This window comes from Coregonus clupeaformis, chromosome 31, assembly GCF_020615455.1.
Source record: "Coregonus clupeaformis isolate EN_2021a chromosome 31, ASM2061545v1, whole genome shotgun sequence".
Lineage (NCBI taxonomy): Eukaryota > Metazoa > Chordata > Actinopteri > Salmoniformes > Salmonidae > Coregonus > Coregonus clupeaformis.
In genome coordinates, this window is record NC_059222.1 from 25,059,948 (window position 1) to 25,081,760 (window position 21,813).

Sequence of the window (21,813 nt, forward strand, 5' to 3'; positions counted from 1 at the left end):
TCGTGCTGCACCCCTCCACTCTGAGCAGTAACAGGCTAGGTGTGAGAGTGCCTGCCTAATCTCCATCTCGCCCTTCACTCTCTCTGCAGTCAGTCCTATCCAAAGTGCTATCCATAGGGGCCCCAGGCAGTGGTGTAGTGGAGGGTATACGCAGGTATACGTCGTATACCCACAATTGTTTCAGTGGGCATTGCGTACTTACTTCTTAATCCCCACGTTGCGTATCAAAGTAGTGTAGTGGAGGTATACGCCATATCAAATAATAAGACTGATCATAACGTTTAGCTTAAAATGTCGATAAACTATTATTTCTAAACGTTTTAAGTGCAGCAATATGCACACAGTGGTAGGTCTACATGTGAATGTTCCAAAATGCAATTTGCGGGAAAACACTGTTTCATGGACAGAGATGGAAATATCCATTATCAATTTAGAAAGAGGGGAGATCTAAAGATGCAACAACTCATGGGTTGCTAATTTGACTAGGATAATGCCTTTGGCTGCTAGGCAATGAAAGAAAGATGACTGGAAAACCAATAGAACAGGATATTAGGAAGTCTTTATAAAATAATTACCTCCACCTTTCTATGGTGTAATTTTGGCTAGGCTACTTTAATGCAAGTTAAGACGTGCCTCATCATATGAAGTAAAATGTCCAGGTTTCAAACAATTAAGGAACAGGAAAAATATAGAGATGCTAATGATAGACCTAACTGTACTCTGGTAGATGGAAAGGCTTTCCCAAAAACCTTCTCATTTAAATGTTAACTAGCTACAACGTAGCCTATGTCTACCTGGCAGAATGATATCATGATTATTTACATCAATCTACAGTACCAGTCAAAGGTTTGGACACACCTACTAATTCCAGGGTTTTTATTTATTTTTACTATTTTCTACATTGTAGAATAATAGTGAAGACATCAAAACTATGAAATAACACATATGGAATCATGTAGTAACCAAGAAAGTGTTAAACAAATCAAAATATATTTTATATTTGAGGTTCTTCAAATAGCCACCCTTTGCCTTGATGACAGCTTTGCACACTCTTGGCAATCTCTCAACCAGCTTCACCTGGAATGCTTTTCCAACAGTCTTGAAGGAGTTCCCAATATGCTGAGCATTTGTTGGCTGCTTTTCCTTCACTCTGCAGTCCGACTCATCCCAAACCATCTCAATTTGGTTGAGGTCGGGGATTGTGGAGGCCAGGTCATCTGAGGCAGCACTCCATCACTCTCCTTCTTGGTAAAATAGCCCTTACACAGCCTGGAGGTGTGTTGGGTCATTGTCCTGTTGAAAAACACATGATAGTCCCATTAAGCCCAAACCAGATGGGATGGTGTATTACTGCAGAATGCTGTGGTAGCTATGCTGGTTAAGTGTGCCTTGAATTCTAAATAAATCACAGACAGTGTCACCAGAAAAGCACACCCACACCATAACACCTCCTCCTCCATGCTTTACGGTGGGGAATACACATGCGGAGATCATCCGTTCACCCACAATGCGTCTCATAAAGACACGGCGGTTGGAACCAAAAATCTCAAATTTGGACTCCAGACCAAAGGACAAATTTACACCGGTCTAATGTCCATTGCTCGTGTTTCTTGGCCCAAGCAAGTCTCTTCTTCTTATTGGTGTCCTTTAGTAGAGGTTTCTTTGCAGCAATTTGACCATGAAGGCCTAATTCACACAGTCTCCTCTGAACTGTTGATGTTGATGTGTCTGTTACTTGAACTCTGTGAAGCATTTATTTGGGCTGCAATTTCTGAGGCTGGTAACTCGAATGTATCCTCTGTAGCAGAGGTAACTCATGAGAGCCAGTTTCATCATAGCGCTTGACGTTTTTTGCAACTGCACTTGAAGAAACTTTCAAAGTTCTTGAAATGTTCCATATTGACTGACCTTCATGTCTTAAAGTAATGATGGACTGTTGTTTCTCTTTGCTTATTTGAGCTGTTCTTGCCATAATATATACTTAGTATTTTACCATATAGGGCTATCTTCTGTATACCCCCCCTACCTTGTCACAACACAACTGATTGGCTCAAACGCATTAAGAAGGAAAGAAATTCCACAAATTAACTTTTAACCTTTTAAGGACCGGACCCTTTTTTTTCAATTTTTGCCTAAAATGACATACCCAAATCTAACTGCCTGTAGCTCAGGACCTGAAGCAAGGATATTAATTTTCTTGATACCATTTGAAAATAAATACTTTTACGTTTGTGGAAATGTGAAATTAATGTAGGTGAATATAACACATTAGATCTGGTAAAAGATAATACAAACAAAAAACATGCATTTTCTATTTGTTTTTTTTGTTCCATCTTTGAAATGCAAGACAAAGGCCACAATATAACATTGCAGTTTAGGTGCAAGAAGGAGAGTGATGGAGTGCTGCATCAGATGACCTGGCCTCCACAATCCCCTGATCTCAACCAAATTGAGATGGTTTGGGATGAGTCGGACCGCAGAGTGAAGGAAAAGCAACCAACAAGTGCTCAGCATATTGGGAACTCCTTCAAGACTGTTGGAAAAGCATTCCAGGTGAAGCTGGTTGAGATAATGCCAAGAGTGTGCAAAGCTGTCATCATGAAAAGGGTGGCTATTTGAAGAATCTGAAATATAAAATATATTATGATTTGTTTAACACTTTTTTGGTTACTACATGATTCCATATGTGTTATTTCATAGTTTTGATGTCTTCACTATTTGTCAGCTTCCTGCCTCCTGTTTGTCTCCGGGCCTCTAGAGGTCATCTGTGTTCCCCTCTGCCTTAGTTCTTCCTCGTGTGTCCTAATTAGCTTGATCCAGGTCACCTGTGCCTTGTTTCCCCTTGTGTATTTTAGCTGTGTGTTTTCCCCTTGTTTCTCACTTGGTTATTGAGTCCTGGCTATGTGTCTCCTGCTTTGTTCCACCGTGTCTTTCCAAGTAAGGTTTTCTAAGTTATCTTTAGTTTGTTTTTTCTCCCTCGTGGAGTTATTTTGTTTTGCCTCCTGTTTTGTTAACATACCTCTTTCTGAGAAGAACTTTTGTTGGACTATTTGTGAATGGCGAAGAACCTTTGTTTTTACATTAAATCTACTGGCCTGGAGTATTGCCTTGGGTGTTTCATTTGGGTCCTACTACACCTCCTCTGTGGCTAAGGGGTATTACCCCCAGCTCTCCACATCTGAGACCGGAGTTCTAGCACGGCATTGTGACAGATTCGAGCTCCAATCCTCAAGTTTTCCCACAGACCGTTCCAAGATTGCCTACATCATTACCCTTCTTTCAGACAAGGCGCTCGCCTGGGCCTCTGCGGTGTGGCAGTCCCAGGAGGCCTGTTGTGATTCCCACGCTGCATTTGTAGAAGAGTTCAAGCGGGTGTTCGATCATCCTGTCAGTGGGCGGGAGGCTTCCAAGCGCCTACTGTCTCTCCGTCAGGGCTCCCGAAGCACGGCAGATTTCGCCATTGATTTTCGGACCATAGCAGCAAGGAGCGGATGGAATGATGAAGCGCTGAGGGTCTGCTTTCAGGGAGGGTTATCTGAGCCCCTTCAAGATGAGTTAGCCACCCGAGAACCAGCTGGAGATCTCGAGTCCCTCATAGCCTTGGCCATCCGCCTGGACAATCGTCTAAGAGAGCGGAGAACGGCTCGCCGCCAGGTGTCTCAGTCCCAAGTTCCTCGGAGCAGCTCTGTTTCTCCTGTTTGGACTCCGTCATTCAGAGCTTCCCGGCTCCTGAACTGCTCCAGGATTCCCCGGAGAGCATGCAGTTAGGCCGTTCCAGGCTTTCTCCCAATGAAAGGGAACGTCGCATGAGGGAGCGTCGGTGCCTCTACTGCGGGGTTGCCGGCCACTTCCGATCCACTTGCCCAGAGCTTCGGGAAACGCCAGTCCCCGCCCAGCTACAGGAGGGCTGTGATGGGGAGAATTAGAGCTCCTCCTACTAACGCTGTCCTGGCTATTCCAGCCACTCTGTCCTGGGAGGGCCACCAGCATCGGGTCCAGGCTATGATCGATTCCGGTGCCGCAGGTGATTTCCTGGATGTAACCTTGGCTAAGGAACTTAAGATCCCTACCCAACTACTTCCTCATCCCCAGGCAGTTACAGCCTTAGATGGCAGACCTCTGGAACCAGGAAAGGTTACAGAGGCGACTCAGTCCCTGCGACTTACCATCTCTCAACACCAGCAGGAGGAAACCTTCTATCTCATTGACTCTCCCGAGTATCCTATTATCCTGGGTCACCCTTGGCTATGCAGACATAATCCCCAGATCGACTGGCCTACTGGCACCATTCTAAGCTGGGGTCCCACTCTGCCAACTCACCTGCATGCTTCAGAGTCCCTCAGCCCCTAGTACCCAGTTTCAAGAGTCTGTTGACGTCTCCCCTAGTCCCCAGTGTTTACCATCGGTTCAAGGCTGTGTTCAGCAAGGCCCGGGCTACTTCCTTACCGCCTCATCGCACGTATGACTGTGCCATTGATCTACTCCTGGGTGCTGCCCTCCTAGAGGTCGGATCTTTTCCTTGTCCTCCCCGAGCACGCAGCTATGGACACCTACATTAAGGAGTCCTTGGCAGCCGGCCTCATCCATGCCTCTACTTCCCCGGCTGGGGCGGGCTTCTTTTTGTTGAAAAGAAGGACGGGGGTCTTAGGCCTTGTATTGATTACCGGGGACTCAACAAGATCACGGTTCGGAATCGATATCCTCTTCCTCTCATGGCCACTGCTTTTGAGCTGCTTCAAGGGGCTTCCATTTTTTCTAAACTGGATCTCCGCAATGCTTACCATCTCGTGCGGATCCGGCAAGGTGACGAATGGAAGACGGCGTTCAACACGCCCACGGGGCACTATGAATATCGGGTGATGCCGTTCGGGCTCACCAATGCCCCCCGCAGTATTCCAAGCCCTGATTAATGATGTTCTCCGGGATATGCTTAATCTGTTCGTCTTCGTGTACCTGGACGATATCCTCATCTTCTCGAGGTCACTGAAGGAGCATGAGGGGCATGTTAGCCGGGTTCTCCAGAGGCTCCTTGACAATCACCTCTATGTTAAACCTGAGAAGTGTGAATTTCATGTTTCTCAGACTCAGTTTCTCGGGTTTATTGTCACTCCCGGGCACCTAGAGATGGATCCCAAGAAGGTCGAAGCGGTCCGCAGCTGGCCCACACCTGCCACGGTCAAGGAGGTTCAACGGTTCATTGGCTTTTCTAACTTCTATCGGAAGTTCATCAAGAATTTCAGCTCAGTGGTAGCCCCCTTGACAACGCTTACCAAGGGAGGAGGGACCAAGGTTCACTGGGGTCCGGAAGCAGCAGGGGCCTTCGAGGATCTCAAGCGCCGCTTCACGTCTGCTCCGATTCTGGTGACTCCTGACCCAGAAAGACCTTTCGTGGTGGAGGTGGACGCCTCAGAGGTGGGGGGTGGGAGCCGTCCTGTCACAGAGGGGTGAGGATGGGAGATTACACCCTTGTGCCTTCATGTCTCGCCGCCTGTCTGAGGCCGAGCGCAACTACCACGTGGGGGATCTAGAGTTGCTTGCAGTAAAACTGGCCTTGGAAGAGTGGCGCCATTGGCTTGAGGGGGCTCAGCACCCGTTCCAGGTTCTCACAGACCACAAGAACCTGGAATATATCCAACAGGCTAAGCGGATGAACCCTCGGCAAGCACGATGGTCCCTTTTCTTTAATCGATTCCAGTTCCTCCTGTCTTACCGACCTGGCACCAAGAACGTCAAGCCGGATGCCCTGTCTCGAGCGTATTCTCCCGAGGTACAAGAGAAGCCCTTGGCATCGATTATTCCGAGGTCTAGGATCGTCGCACCTCTTCAGTGGGAACTAGAAAGAGGGGTACGAGAAGCCCTTGTCCATGAGCCCGATCCAGGCGGTGGTCCTGCCGGTCGCCTGTACGTTCCTCTCTGTTCGGGCCCGCGTCTTGCAGTGGGGTCATGAGTCGCCCTTGACATGCCATCCAGGCAGTGCTCGCACACTGGAATTCCTCCGACGGCGGTTTTGGTGGCCGTCCATCAAGAAGGACGTGCAGGTCTATGTTGAGGCCTGCCCGGTGTGCAACCAGGGAAAGTCGACGCGCCAGCGACCCAGGGACTGCTCCATCCCTTACCTATTCCTCGAAGGCCATGGTCACACCTTTCTCTGGACTTTGTTACGGGACTTCCTCCATCCCAGGGCAACACCGTCATCCTAGTGATCGTTGACCGGTTCTCTAAGGCTGCCCGGTTTATTCCCCTGCCCAAGCTGCCCTCGGCTAAGGAGACTGCTGAGCTCCTCATGAACCATGTCTTCCGGATATTTGGCATTCCCCTGGACGTGGTCTCTGACCGAGGTCCCCAATTCTCGTCCCGGTTTTGGGGGGCCTTCTGCAGGCTTATTGGGGCCACAGCCAGCCTATCGTCAGGGTTCCATCCAGAGTCTAATGGCCAAACGGAACGGATTAATCAGGATCTGGAGACCACCCTGCGGTGTATGGCGGCCAGTAATCCCACGTCTTGGGCCACCTATATCATTTGGGCTGAATATGCCCACAACACCCTCCAGTCTTCAGCCACCGGATTGTCCCCCTTCGAATGCCAGTTCGGTTACAACCCTCCATTATTTCCAGAGGAAGAGGCGCAAGTTGGTGTTCCCTCGGCCCAGCGCTTTGTCCAACGCTGTAGGCGGACCTGGAAGAAGGCCAGGTGTATCCTCCTTCGGACCTCCCAGAGATACCAAAGTCAGGCTAATCGACACCGCCGGACGGCCCCTAGTTTCCGAGCTGGTCAGAGAGTTTGGTTGGCCACTAAGAACCTGCCCCTCCGGGTCGAATCCAAGAAGCTTTCCCAGAGATACATCGGCCCTTTCCGCATTGCTAGAAAGGTTAACCCTGTTTCGTATCGTTTGGTTCTGCCTCGCTCCCTTAGAGTTAACCCCACTTTCCATGTTTCACTCCTTAAACCTGTCTTGTCTTCTCCTTTTGCCCCCCCACGCAGACCCCCCGCCACCTCCCAGGATCATTGACGGCCAGCCAGCCTACACAGTCCGCCGGATACTGGACTCCCGGAGGGTCCAGAACTCTCTGCAGTATCTGGTGGACTGGGAGGGCTACGGGCCAGAGGAGCGCTCCTGGGTTCCAGCCAGGGACATCCTGGACCCAGGTTTGATCCGAGATTTTCGCACCCTGGGGCCGGGGTGTTCTGGAAGGAACGTCAGGAGTCGTTCCTAGAGGAGGGGGGTCCTGTCAGCTTCCTGCCTCCTGTTTGTCTCCGGGCCTCTAGAGGTCATCTGTGTTCCCCTCTGCCTTAGTTCTTCCTCGTGTGTCCTAATTAGCTTGATCCAGGTCACCTGTGCCTTGTTTCCCCTTGTGTATTTTAGCTGTGTGTTTTCCCCTTGTTTCTCACTTGGTTATTGAGTCCTGGCTATGTGTCTCCTGCTTTGTTCCACCGTGTCTTTCCAAGTAAGGTTTTCTAAGTTATCTTTAGTTTGTTTTTCTCCCCTCGTGGAGTTATTTTGTTTTGCCTCCTGTTTTGTTAACATACCTCTTTCTGAGAAGAACTTTTGTTGGACTATTTGTGAATGGCGAAGAACCTTTGTTTTTACATTAAATCTACTGGCCTGGAGTATTGCCTTGGGTGTTTCATTTGGGTCCTACTACACCTCCTCTGTGGCTAAGGGGTATTACCCCCAGCTCTCCACATCTGAGACCGGAGTTCTAGCACGGCATTGTGACACTATTATTCTACAATGTAGAATATGGTAAAAATTACGAAAAACCCTTGAATGAGTAGGTGTTCTAAAACGTTTGAACACCTACTCAATATTTAAAGGGAACACTAAAATAACACATCCTAGATGTGAATGAAATAATCTTATTAAATACTTTTTTCTTTACATAGTTGAATGTGCTGACAACAAAATCACACAAAAATGATCAATGGAAATCAAATGTATCAACCCATGGAGGTCTGGATTTGGAGTCACCCTCAAAATTAAAGTGGAAAACCACACTACAGGCTGATCCAACTTTGATGTAATGTCCTTAAAACAAGTCAAAATGAGGCTCAGTAGTGTGTGGCCTCCACGTGCCTGTATGACCTCCCTACAACGCCTGGGCATGCTCCTGATGAGGTGGCGGATGGTCTCCTGAGGGATCTCCTCCCAGACCTGGACTAAAGCATCCGCCAACTCCTGGACAGTCTGTGGTGCAACGTGGCATTGGTGGATGGAGCGAGACATGATGTCCCAGATGTGCTCAATTGGATTCAGGTCTGTGGAACGGGCGGGCCAGTCCATAGCATCAATGCCTTCCTCTTGCAGGACCTGCTGACACACTCCAGCCACATGAGGTCTAGCATTGTCTTTGATTAGGAGGAACCCAGGGCCAACCGCACCAGCATATGGTCTCACAAGGGGTCTGAGGATCTCATCTCGGTACCTAATGGCAGTCAGGCTACCTCTGGCGAGCACATGGAGGGCCCCCCAAAGAAATGCCACCCCATACCATGACTGACCCACCGCCAAACCGGTCATGCTGGAGAATGTTGCAGGCAGCAGAACGTCTCCAGACTCTGTCACGTCTGTCACGTGTTCAGTGTGAACCTGCTTTCATCTGTGAAGAGCACAGGGCGCCAGTGGCGAATTTGCCAATCTTGGTGTTCTCTGGCAAATGCCAAAAGTCCTGCACGGTGTTGGGCTGTAAGCACAACCCCCACCTGTGGACTTTGGGCCCTAATACCACCCTCATGGAGTCTGTTTCTGACCGTTTGAGCAGACACATGCACATTTGTGGCCTGCTGGAGGTCAGCTGGTAGAGCACGGCGCATGTAACGCCAAGGTAGTGGGTTCGATCCCCGGGACCACCCAAACACAAAAATGTATGCACGCATGACTGTAAGTCGCTTTGGATAAAAGCGTCTGCTAAATGGCATATTATATTATTATATTATTTTGCAGGGCTCTGGCAGTGCTCCTCCTGCTCCTCCTTGCACAAAGGCGGAGGTAGTGGTCCTGCTGCTGGGTTGTTGCCCTCCTACGGCCTCCTCCACGTCTCCTGATGTACTGGCCTGTCTCCTGATAGCGCCTCCATGCTCTGGACACTACGCTGACAGACACAGCAAACATTCTTGCCACAGCTCGCATTGATGTGCCATCCTGGATGAGCTGCACTACCTGAGCCACTTGTGTGGGTTGTAGCCTCTGTTTCATGCTACCACTAGAGTGAAAGCACTGCCAGCATTCAAAAGTGACCAAAACATCAGCCAGGAAGCATAGGAAGTGAGAAGTGGTCTGTGGTCACCACCTGCAGAACCCGTCCTTTATTGGGGGTGTCTTGCTAATTGCCTATAATTTACACCTGTTGTCTATTCCATTTGCACAACAGCATGTGAAATGTATTGTCAATCAGTGTTGCTTCCTAAGTGGACAGTTTGATTTCACAGAAGTGTGATTGACTTGGATTTACATTGTGTTGTTTAAGTGTTCCCTTTATTTTTTTGAGCAGTGTATATACAGTGAGGGAAACGAATTTGTATGTTTGCCCACTGACAAAGAAATGATCAGTCTATAATTTTAATGGTAGGTTTATTTGAACAGTGAGAGACAGAATAACAACAAAAAAATCCAGAAAAACGCATGTCAAAAATGTTATAAATTGATTTGCATTTTAATGAGGGAAATAAGTATTTGACTCCTTCTCAATCAGAAAGATTTCTGCCTAGCAGCCAAAGGCATTATCCTAGTCATATTAGCAACCCATGAGTTGTTGCATCTTTAGATCTCCCCTCTTTCTAAATTGATAACGGATATTTAGAAAGTTTGTTTGTGCATTTGTGTGTGTATAAAAGGGATCTCTAAGCCAAAGAGAGACAGTTGTTCCATGGAACGGCTCGGCTTTTGTTATTAGATAATAAAGTCAAATTTCTGGATTCACAAGCTCCAGTTTCTTGAGAGATATTTTTGAGTTGACTACTTTTGAGTCAAATATTTCTACCACATATATGGCGAGCGTTGCCAGGAGTTGAAAACAGGGCCAGAGACGGTGAACATCTGCGGTTGTGAAACGGCTTGGATGGACCATACAAACAAAAGCAGCCGCTTTTAAAAAAGGTAAGCCAAGTTCTTACTTATATAGTATAAAGTTTGTGTGGTTCGATCCGGGGCCCGGCCTCAGCTGCAGAATACCAAGTAGGTCTCTCCAAATTTAAGAACCAGAAAATTAGAGACTGGGAGCTTTTGGATTTAAAATGCATGTTAAATGATGAAAAGCCTCGAGGGTTGCAATAAGTAGAAAATAGTTTAAGTAGATCTGCTCAGTCCGAGTAGGTGGATGGTCTGCTTGGGTTGGTGTGGTTCAGTCATTGTGGTTGAGTGGGGTGGGTTATCTGTCTCATTTGAGTTGATCATTTGGTCAGTATGATTGCATCTGTTTGACTAAACCGACTGTTTTGTCTGACGCGTCTTGTACTCGTCGATGTCACTTGGTTGTTCGTCTGAACCGTTTGTTCAAATCATTTGATTCATTTGTTCGTCCTGCTGGTCATTCTGTTTAATCCATTGTGATTTGATTGGTTGTGGTCAAGTTGGATGATTCATCTGTCTCATTCAGGTTGCTCATATGGACAGTCTTATCGATCTGTTTGATTCGATTGCTCAATTCGTGCATTCAATCATTGGGGTCACTCGGCTGCTCATCTGATGCGTCTGTTCGATTCGGTCGATTCATTTGATTCATCTTGCTGATCACTTTGTCTGGGTCATTTCGGCACGGGCGGCTGTCCATCTGGTTGAACGATCAGAGAATAACATGGTAAAAGCCCTACAGATACCGCTCTAAACGTGTCGGGGAAGTGAATCGTTTTGAGGACGGCTTAGGTAGGCGAAATCCTGTATAAATACCGCTTTTTCTCTGTGTCGAGGAAGTGAATCAGAGAAAAAGGGCAGAATTTACAGGTCGCTTAGGAAAGCGTAGGATAGGTAGGAGTCCAGTTAAGGTGTGTCGAGGAAGTGAATCACCTAGGGGGCTATATAAATAGAAATCCTGTATAAAATTGTTTTTCTTGTGTCGAGGAAGTGTATCAAGAAGGGGTTAAGTTTACAGGTAACTTAGACAAGTGCGTGAAAGAGTGAGAGTGCAAGTGAGTGTGAAAGTCTCTGTCCTTGTTGGGGAAAGGTTGACGCACCTTTCCTGGACCGTTGCTTAAGTGTAACCTGGTAGGAAGGACGCACCCGGTCTCACACCAGGAGAGAAAGAGTGAATGGTGTGTGGATGCTCATAGGGGTAGAAACACACATATAGCTGAGTGATTTAAAGCTAAGAAAAAACACTAGCAAGGGAAAGATTCATGAGGTGTTCCACACAAAAGAAAAGTGGACATCAGGATATATTATATTATTATTACATAAAGAATATAGCTGAGTGATTTAAAGCTAAGAAAAAACACTAGCAAGGGAAAGATTCATGAGGTGTTCCACACAAAAGAAAAGTGGACATCAGGATATATTATATTATTATTACATAAAGAGACTGTCGAATGCCCATTAATAATAAATACGTTCTGACCAAACAATAATCAAAGAAGCACAAATAGTTTAACAATAAAAGCGAATATAGAAAGAATTAAGAAGGAGAAATAAATAAATAGGACGAATACTAAAATAGATTAAAAAGGAAGTTAAAAAATATATATATATAGGTCATAAATATGAATAAAACAGCGGTAGAAATACTGAGTGCTAGGTATCCCTTAGGCAAGGGAGAAATAGCGAAAACATCTGAAAAATGGGAGAAACGCACCAGAAAAATGGGCACCAAATGGCCAGAAGGAGGAACATTTGATGTCATGGTGTGTGAGGAAATGGAAACACTGATAAAGAACCATAAATCAAAAGACACAGGAAAGAAGAGAAGTGCCAAAAAAAGAAAGAGAAAAATAAGTACTCAACATGTTCAAAATGGAAGGAGAAGGATTGCTAAAGAACATTTGAGAAGCCAGAAACATGTTGAGAAAAGATGATGAGAAAACAAACAAAAAGAAAGCAGATTGGTCTGTGGGACCTCCACCATATGTTGGTGGACAATATCCCCAGGTGTCTGGAGTAGTATCAATAAAAGGAGAAATAGAAATGGAAGAAGAAAGACCTTTGTTTACATCCTCCCAAAGGATGGAAAAAGACTCAAAGAAAACAGAAGGAATCAAGCGAAGGGCAGAAATCAAGCCAAACAGATTGGACTGCTATGGAGAGCTGAGGGAAGCATTGGGAAGAATGAAAATGACGAAGAGAGATGATGGAGAACTCTCAGATGAAGAAATGGCAGATATTGAAGCAACAAACAAACTAATAGAGAAAGAAATGGACAGGATGAGGAGAATATTGAGAGAAAAGGAAGAAATAGAGAGGGAGCAGAGTGAGGTAAGACAGCGGACAGGCAGAGAGCTAGAGGAGGAAGAAGGAGCAGCAGCTGGAATATGAGGAGATTGCAATCAAGGCGTAAGGGAAGAAAGATTGCGGAATAGGATAACATTGAGAAGACCTGAAAAATACAAGGGACAATATCCAATTCTAATAAAAGGTACCCAGGCTCACTATGTTCCGTGGGGATCACAGGACCTGGAAGGATTGGTTGCCCGTCTGCCAGATTTGCATGATGGGGCAGGAAAATGGATAAGGATTTTTGAGGAACAAAACATGGGGAAACTGCTGGCTGTGGGGGATCTGAAGGCACTGTTGGCAAGGGTGGTTGGAAAGGAAAAAATTGAGGATATACTGGGGAACAGTGACCTGAGGAGAGAAGTGAGTGACCCACAAGGAGATGGGATGGACTTTGATTCACACTGTCCTGAAGTCTGGCGAGCACTAAGACCGGAATACCCGGTTGAGAATTGACCCCAAGTCACTGAAAGGGGGGACACTGGGAGAAACTGAGAATCCAGCTGCCTATCTACTGTACATGAACAGATGAAACGATGGAGACTGGAAACAGAACGAGATCCAGAAGGGGACACACTGATGACAACTCTATTCCGAAACTCAATGATAGAGGCCATGCCCCAATCAGTGAGAAGCAGGCTGGAGGATGTGGTGGGACTAACCTCAAAGACACAGAAAGAATTCTGTGACCATGTGATACATGCAGTAGAAAAACACAGAAAGGATGAACAGAGACTTATGGAGCAGGGGAGAGACATTCAGAGGAAACTGACTTAACTCCAATTGGAAGAACTGACAAACAGAGGGAAGAAGAAAATCCAGGCCCCAGTAACAGCACCTGCGAATGAAACAGGAATGATGGCTGCAGTCACTCCAGGAGGGCCATATCTGCCTCCTGCGCCACAGGCCCAAGTACAACTGTGGTATCTGAACAATTTATGACTTTGCTAATGGTTGCAAATGGTCTTAGAGGATGTTGACTCAGCTTAAGGGGAGCATCTGGAGAGTAGTTCTATAGGGGCACCCTAAAGCAGAGGAAGTCTGTTAGGTGGAGTCCTTGGATTGGTCTGTAGGGTAAAACACCCATATCAGGTTACATAGGATAAATACCACGGTTAAAACAAAGGACGGGGAGAATAACATATTAGAGATTGGAGCCGGTTATTCTCCAGATATTGGCAGATGTCTGTAAATTGATGCAGGAATCCTTTGATATAATAAACCTTTATAATCAAAGTACAGTGTTCTCACAGCATAATTAGCATCGTTTTCTCGACACTACAAAATGGCGACGAGGTATTGGTCGTGTTGCGTCTTTTCTCAGCGTTCCATTCATGGGCGCCGAGCTGACTCTAGCTCCAGAGTCCGGCAGATAAGGGTGAGTTTTCTCACTACTTTGGGCACTGGTTAGTTCGTGTGTCTGTGTGTGTGCGTTGAATGAATGCACCGTTAAGAACTTGCGTGTGTGCTTTGCTGTTATTTGCTGTGGGGTAAGAGTCCGTTCTAAATTTCTAAATTTCTTTGCGCTGGTAACAACGCAAACAGGGGGGAGTGTCTATAGGGATATTTTGCTTGAATAAAATTCAAAAAGAATACAATGAAGGAAAGGCCAGAAACTAAGGAAAAATGTATACAAATTAGAACATCGTGGATCTATGTTAAGCCCTCAAACGAGGTGATCATTAGGATGGGCCGAAAATCCTAAAAGCGCATTAGGTGGGTTTAGGTCAGTCCCGGGGACTGGGGGTTGTGGTATATACATTCGATTGCAAGTTACCGCTCAACTTATAGTTGACGAAGTATATGTTTGATGTAACCGCTCATTGGATATCCACGAACTCGAGGTAGCAAAAATTTAGGAACAAAGGGAAAAAATGGCGCGATGGTAGTAGCATGCTTAGGGGTTCGTAGGAACGGAAATAAGCCTCTTAAACTGTATGTGTGTGTGTGTAGAAGAGAGTAGGATTTGTGTTCTATGTTTTGTGTTGGTTTGTGAGCTCTGTTAAGTGTTACTGTTTGTATATGGGGGGAAAGAACGGAGGTACAGCGGGTCTGTCTACTTTCTGTTGTTTAGGCTCGGAGAGAGCTGCTTGAGAGCTCCTTCCACTCTGATATCGCATTGGTGAATGAACTACGCATGCGTGTGATTTTATGAGTTTAGAGTTACGTAGAGCAAATGTGCCACTCCCCTGCCTGCACTGAGCTGCTGGGAGATGCAGACTCAGAGCAGACAGAGAGGGAGGGGGAGATTTAAACACGAATGGAGTGTTCTGTTTGTTAAATTGGCTTTTGCTTAACGATGAAACTATTTGATTGAGATCTATTGAATTGATAAATGAGAGATATGTTGACGGATTAAAAATAAAAAAGAATTAAATAAATAAATAAAATGTTATTGAGCTATTTATACTATTGTAATGAATACTCGGACAGAGTGGTAAGATCCAATCGCAGAATTGCGATGTTTTATTAAAGTACAGACAAGGGAATTGCTTAATCGTGGTCGGGCGAGCTGTGGTCAAAACCGGGCAAGGCAGAGACAGGCAGAGGTACAAAGGGAGCGGATGTAGTCGTAGTCGAGGGCACGGGCACAGGATCAGAGTACGGTAATCACTGGGAGAAACAAGCAGAGGATTAAGCAATTCGGGGAGTCAAACAACGAAGCACAGGTCTGATACACTGGTAATCGAAATAACAAACTCTCTCTCTCTCTGAACAAAACGCTTAGCAAGTCACGATGGAATAATACCTCGCACCGACTGAACTTCTGAGCACACCTTATATCCTAACTCTAATTACTGACAGGTGTGCTCAGAACTCAGGTGAAACAGATCGAGTCTGATGACTCCCCCTCTCTGTAGATCGGTGTCAGAGTGTCTAGACCCAGTCAAACCCCGATCCCTTATAGTATCCCCCTCCCCAGGGCCGGCTCCTGACGGCCTTCTTCCTCTACCGGGTGGTCTTCCTCTGGGTCGGGGTCCTGGATGATCTGGGTGTTCAGCGTGGAAAGTGGCCTTGAGAGCGGAATCCAGTATGTCTTTAGCAGGGATCCAGGACCGTTCCTCAGGTCCATATCCCTCCCAGTCCACGAGATATTCGATGCCCCCTCGTCTCCGTCTTGAATCCAGTATCTCGTGGACTGTATAGGTGGTGTCCTGTTCATCCTCCAAAGGTGGTGTAGTAGGTTGTTGAGCGATTGGGGGATACATCGGGCTATAGTGGACAGGCTTCAACAGAGAGACGTGGAACGTAGGGGCTATCCTGTAGTGTCGAGGGAGTAACAGACGGTAGGTGACAGGGTTAATACGTCTCAGTACCTTGAAAGGCCCGATGTACCTGGGTTGGAGCTTCTTGCAGCTCCGTCGGAGACGCAGGTCCCGGGTAGACAGCCACACTCGTTGCCCGGGTTGATAAGTGGGAGTAGGTCTCCGGCGTCGGTCGGCGTAGGTCTTTTGCTGTTGTGAGGCCTGACTGAGATGTTGATGGGTCGTCTCCCAGACCTGCGCACTCCGACGGAACCACTCGTCTACAGCCGGTACCATCCCTGGTTCGGTATCCCACGGGAACAGGGGGTGGTTGATACCCTAGAACACACTGGAAGGGCGTTAGACGTAGGGGAGGTGTGAATGAGGGAGTTCTGAGCATACTCTACCCAAGGAAGGAATCGGCTCCACTCTTGCGGCTGCCGCGAACATTGTTGCCGTGAGATATTTCCCAATTTCTTGGTTGAGCCGCTCTGTCTGCCCATTGGCCTGGGGATGATATCCGGAGGTTAGGCTCACCGAGATGCCCAAGCGTTCGCAGAAGGCCTTCCATACCCGGGATACAAACTGGGGTCCTCGGTCTGACACAATATCCTCCGGAACTCCAAACTGCCGGAACACCTGGTTAAACACAGTCTCAGCCATCTGAGTGGCGTTAGGCAAACGGGTCATGGGTACTAACCGGCACATCTTGGAGAATCGGTCGATGACCACGAGAATTACAGTATGGCCCTCTGATTCTGGTAGATCTGTAACAAAGTCCATTGCAATGTGAGACCAGGGTCGTTGAGGAGTTGGCAATGGCATCAGCTTACCCTCCGGTAGTGCACGAGGCGCCTTGGATTGAGCACATACTGGACAGGATAAGACATAGTCTCTGACGTCATCTGTTAGGGAATCCCACCAGTATTTCCGGCTGATGAGTCGTGTAGTTCGAGTGATTCCGGGATGACCAGATCCCAGTGACGTGTGGCACCATTCCAACAGTTGAGGTCGAAGCAGAGCTGGTACAAACACCTTAGACACCGGGGTTTCTGGAGGGACTGGTTCCGCTTGTAGGCTCTCCTGAATAGTGTCATCGATAGCCCACCTCACAGGACCAGCACGGCAACTCATGGGGAGGATAGGTTCTGGTTCCACGGGTCTTTCCGCTCGCTCGAACCGTCGGAAAAGTGTGTCCGCCTTGCCATTCTTGGACCCGGGGATATAAGAGACCGTGAATCGGAAACGGTTGAAGAATAGAGACCACCTTGCCTGTCGGGAGTTCAGTCGTTTAGCACTGTGAAGATACTCCAGGTTGCGGTGGTCCGTGAGCACTTGGAAAGGATGATCTGCTCCCTCCAGCCAATGTCTCCACTCCTCCAGTGCTAACTTCACCGCCAGTAATTCACGATTTCCCACGTCGTAGTTCTGCTCGGCCGAATTCAATTTCTTAGAAAAGAAAGCACAGGGTCGTGATTTAGGCGGCTCACCTTGGCGCTGGGATAGCACGGCTCCAACTCCAACCTCCGAGGCATCCACCTCCACGATAAACGGCAAGGTAGGATCCGGCTGACATAAAATGGGAACGGTGGTAAAGCGTTGTTTCAAAGTCTCAAAAGCACGCACTGCCCCCTCCGTCCAGTTCAGACCGCGACCCTTGTAGCTGGTCATCGCCGACAGGGGAGCTGCGGTTGTGCTGAAATTACGCACGAACCGTCTATAGTAATTGGCAAACCCTAAGAATCTCTGGAGCTCTTTCACCGTCTGGGGTTGAGGCCAGTCTCGTACCGCTTGCACCTTGGATTCATCCAGTTTTACCCCTTCGGGAGTGAGTATGGCCCCAAGGAAGGAAATCGTAGTGACATGGAATTCACTCTTTTCTGCCTTCACGAACAGAGAGTGTTGTCGGAGTCGGTCCAGAACCTGTCGTACATGGGACACATGTTCACTCAGAGAGTTAGAGTAGATTAGAATGTCATCAATGTACACTATAACAAAGCGATCAATCAAGTCCCTGAAAATGGCATTCATGAACGCCTGAAACACTGAGGGCGCGTTGGTAAGTCCATAGGGCATGACAGAATATTCATAATGCCCTCGATGTGTGATGAAGGCGGTCTTCCATTCATCCCCTTCTCTAATGCGCACCAGATTGTACGCACTCCTGAGGTCCAGTTTACTGTAGATTGAGGCCTGCCCCACCTGCTCGAGGGCTGCCGGAATCAAAGGAAGAGGGTAACGATTTTTAATGGTAATATTGTTCAAACCTCGATAGTCTATACAAGGACGCAGTCCGCCATCCTTTTTCTTAACGAAGAAAAAACTGGATGCGGCGGGAGACGTAGATGGGCGAATGGCCCCTTGCTGTAGCGCCTCATCAATATACTTGCTCATAGATTCTCGTTCCGGCTGTGACAAAGGATAGATTCTTCCGCGAGGAGGTGTAGCCCCGGATAGCAGATCAATTGCGCAGTCCCAGGCCCGATGAGGTGGTAACACGGTAGCCCTCTCCTTGGAGAACACCTGCGCGTAATCCTGGTATTCTGTTGGAACGACAGTAGACACCGCACCCTGCGCATCCTCCACAGTAGACGTTTTGCAAGGTAAATTAAGGCACTCCGCCCTACATACCTCACTCCAAGCAGTGATAGTACCAGATTTCCAGGAGATGACCGGATCATGGGTGACGAGCCAGGGGTGGTTGAATTGGGATAAATTGTACTCCCAATTCCTCAGCGAGGCCCACATCCATAAAACTGGCAGCCGCCCCGGAATCAATAAGACCTTCCAACCAATAAGACCTTCTCTCTCCGACAGATAAGGTAACTGGCACATACATTTGTTTAGATGTAATGTTGAAAACTTGAGTCTCACTCACCGGTTTGGCAGTTCCGAGGCGATATTCTGGGGTACGGTTTGGTCGTACCGGACATTGACGAATGAAATGACCCGACTGACCACAGTACAGGCATAGTCCGTCTTGCCGACGTTGTTGTCTCACCGAGCTTTGCAAGGGTGACCGTCCCAGTTGCATGGGTTCCTCCTCAGATTCTCTCCTCCGCTCTGTCGATTGCTTAGGACCAGTGACCGAGGGCTCCCGGACTGCGGATACCTTGTGTTGCACTAACAAATTATCAATAGAGATGGCTATGTTGATAAACTCATGCAGCGCAGTGTTATCTCCCCGACAAGCCAACTCAGTCTGCACTTCTTTGCGCAGCCCTCTTCGGAAAACGGTGAGCAAAGCAGTCTCGCTCCATCCGCTACCGGCTGCTATTGTACGGAACTCTAATGCGTAGTCGGCTACTGTGCGACGGCCCTGCTGAAGTTCGCATAGTTGGTCTCCCACACTACGCCCAGATACTGGGTGGTCGAACACCTCTCGGAACAGTTTCTTAAACTGAACTTCCGCATTCAACTCGGGGACCTCAGCTGCCCACAGCGCAGTATCCCAATCCAGTGCTCTTCCCGTTAGCAGAGAAATCATGAAATCCACCCTGCTACGGTCATCGGGAAACATAGTACGATTATAGGACGTATACAGGGACGTCTGGAGTAGGAACCCCTGACATTTGCCAGGTTCCCCGTCGTACTTTGTCGGTAGAGAAATCGGAGGTGCATGACGAGGACTGACCGTGCTCGGGGTGGTGCCTTCAGCCGCACCAGCGTTGAGTAGCTGCAGGAGTTCATCCATCCGTCTCTCCTGTATCTCCCATCGCCTCTGTAATTCCGCTGGATCCATGGTTGGGGCGAGGTATTCTGTAATGAATACTCGGACAGAGTGGTAAGATCCAATCGCAGAATTGCGATGTTTTATTAAAGTACAGACAAGGGAATTGCTTAATCGTGGTCGGGCGAGCTGTGGTCAAAACCGGGCAAGGCAGAGACAGGCAGAGGTACAAAGGGAGCGGGCGTAGTCGTAGTCGAGGGCACGGGCACAGGATCAGAGTACGGTAATCACTGGGAGAAACAAGCAGAGGATTAAGCAATTCGGGGAGTCAAACAACGAAGCACAGGTCTGATACACTGGTAATCGAAATAACAAACTCCCTCTCTCTCTGAACAAAACGCTTAGCAAGTCACGATGGAACAATACCTCGCACCGACTGAACTTCTGAGCACACCTTATATCCTAACTCTAATTACTGACAGGTGTGCTCAGAACTCAGGTGAAACAGATCGAGTCTGATGACTCCCCCTCTCTGTAGATCGGGGGAGTGTCAGACTCTGTCTAGACCCAGCCAAACCCCGATCCCTTATAACTATTCCTGAGTTAAGTTGTTTGCTTATTTCTTAGAGCGAATGTGAACGGAGGGGTATTGAATGGTTGAAATACCCGGTGAGTGCATAAAATACTAAATTCTTGTCTGTTCTTTGTTCTTCTGTGATATGAGAGACGATAAGAAGGAGGAGACAGAGAGAGAGAGGAGGTGCTGACGAGTGCATCATGTGACAGAGTGTGCTGCAACGGATCAAGTGAAATCAAGGCTAGTACTGTTTTATTCACAAAACTTACCTTCCCATAGAGGATATTTTGGGTGCCTAGCATTTTTTTTTATTTATTTTTTATTTATTTTTCTTTAGGGGGGATGGATCAGCTTAATATTGCAGATAGATTGTATCTTCTATCAATGTAATTGTCTGCATCACTTCCAATCCCCCATGTTTATTTTTTATTTTTTATATTCCCCTTTATTACTTTTCAACCCCACCATCCTTTCCCTACTTGGAGTAAATTAGTGAACAACAACGCCCAGGCCTCTACTTCCGGTCTATACTTACTATCTACACCTTATGGACAGAGTTAATTTTACAATAATTCTATATCTCTATATATATATATATATATATATATTTATTTATTTTTTTGCTCCTGAACTTCTTCTACTCTCAACCTCTCCGATCATTTTCATGATGTCCATCCGGTTTGCTTCTAAATGCCATATCTTTCTAACTGTGCTCTTTCCCAAAAGCTCCCAACACACAACCTATATACTTATTATGGACACAGTATGCTTACATTATTAGCTATCTTTGTTATTATTTGTTGTTATTTGTTATTAGTCCCATCCTTCAACTCTATTCAATACCTCCCATCTATCTCTTAACACCATCCATATAGGATTTCTATTTGCCATATATATTTCAACCGTACTGTGATGTTTTACAAAAGTTCTGAACCTTTCTATTCTCATTGCTTCTACAGATTGTGAATTAAAAATAAACATTTTTGCTAAAAGTATTATTATATTATTGATTGATTGACTATGACTTTTCAGATCACCCAGTAATGCTATCTGCAAGGTTAGTTCCAGGTAAATATTGCAATCCTTTAGCCATTCCTGGACCTGTGTCCAAAAAACAAGCTACAAATGGACAGAACCAAAACAAATGATCTAATGATTCTATCTCTTCACAGCAAAATCTGCAGAGCTGGGAAGATTGTATCCCCATATAAATAACATTCTATTGGTAGCAATAATTTTATATAATAATTTAAATTGAAAGATTCTAATTTTTGAATCCGGTGTCGCTTTTGCGTGTCAGTTCATAAACACTATGCCATGGGATCGGTACGTCAAAGATCTCTTCCCAACTATTTTGAAATCTATATGGGACGGCTGTCAATCCTTTGGTCCTTAAGTGAAACTGATATACTTTTTTATTTATCACAGTTTTCCTTAACCAATTATGTTCTTTAATGCAAGGCCGACAGACAAGTTCCTTACTTTCTCCCCCTTCAACTTTCAACTATTCCTGAGTTAAGTTGTTTGCTTATTTCTTAGAGCGAATGTGAACGGAGGGGTATTGAATGGTTGAAATACCCGGTGAGTGCATAAAATACTAAATTCTTGTCTGTTCTTTGTTCTTCTGTGATATGAGAGACGATAAGAAGGAGGAGACAGAGAGAGAGAGGAGGTGCTGACGAGTGCATCATGCGACAGAGTGTGCTGCAACGGATCAAGTGAAATCAAGGCTAGTACTGTTCTATTCACAAAACGTACCTTCCCATAGAGGATATTTTGGGTGCCTAGCATATTTGATGTTGTGACAATTTGACAAGGACTTGGCAACAGACTGATAAATTGATGTAATTAAGAATTGCATTTTGGAGTTTTTGTGCATGAGTGGGTTTGATTAGAGTTGAGTGGG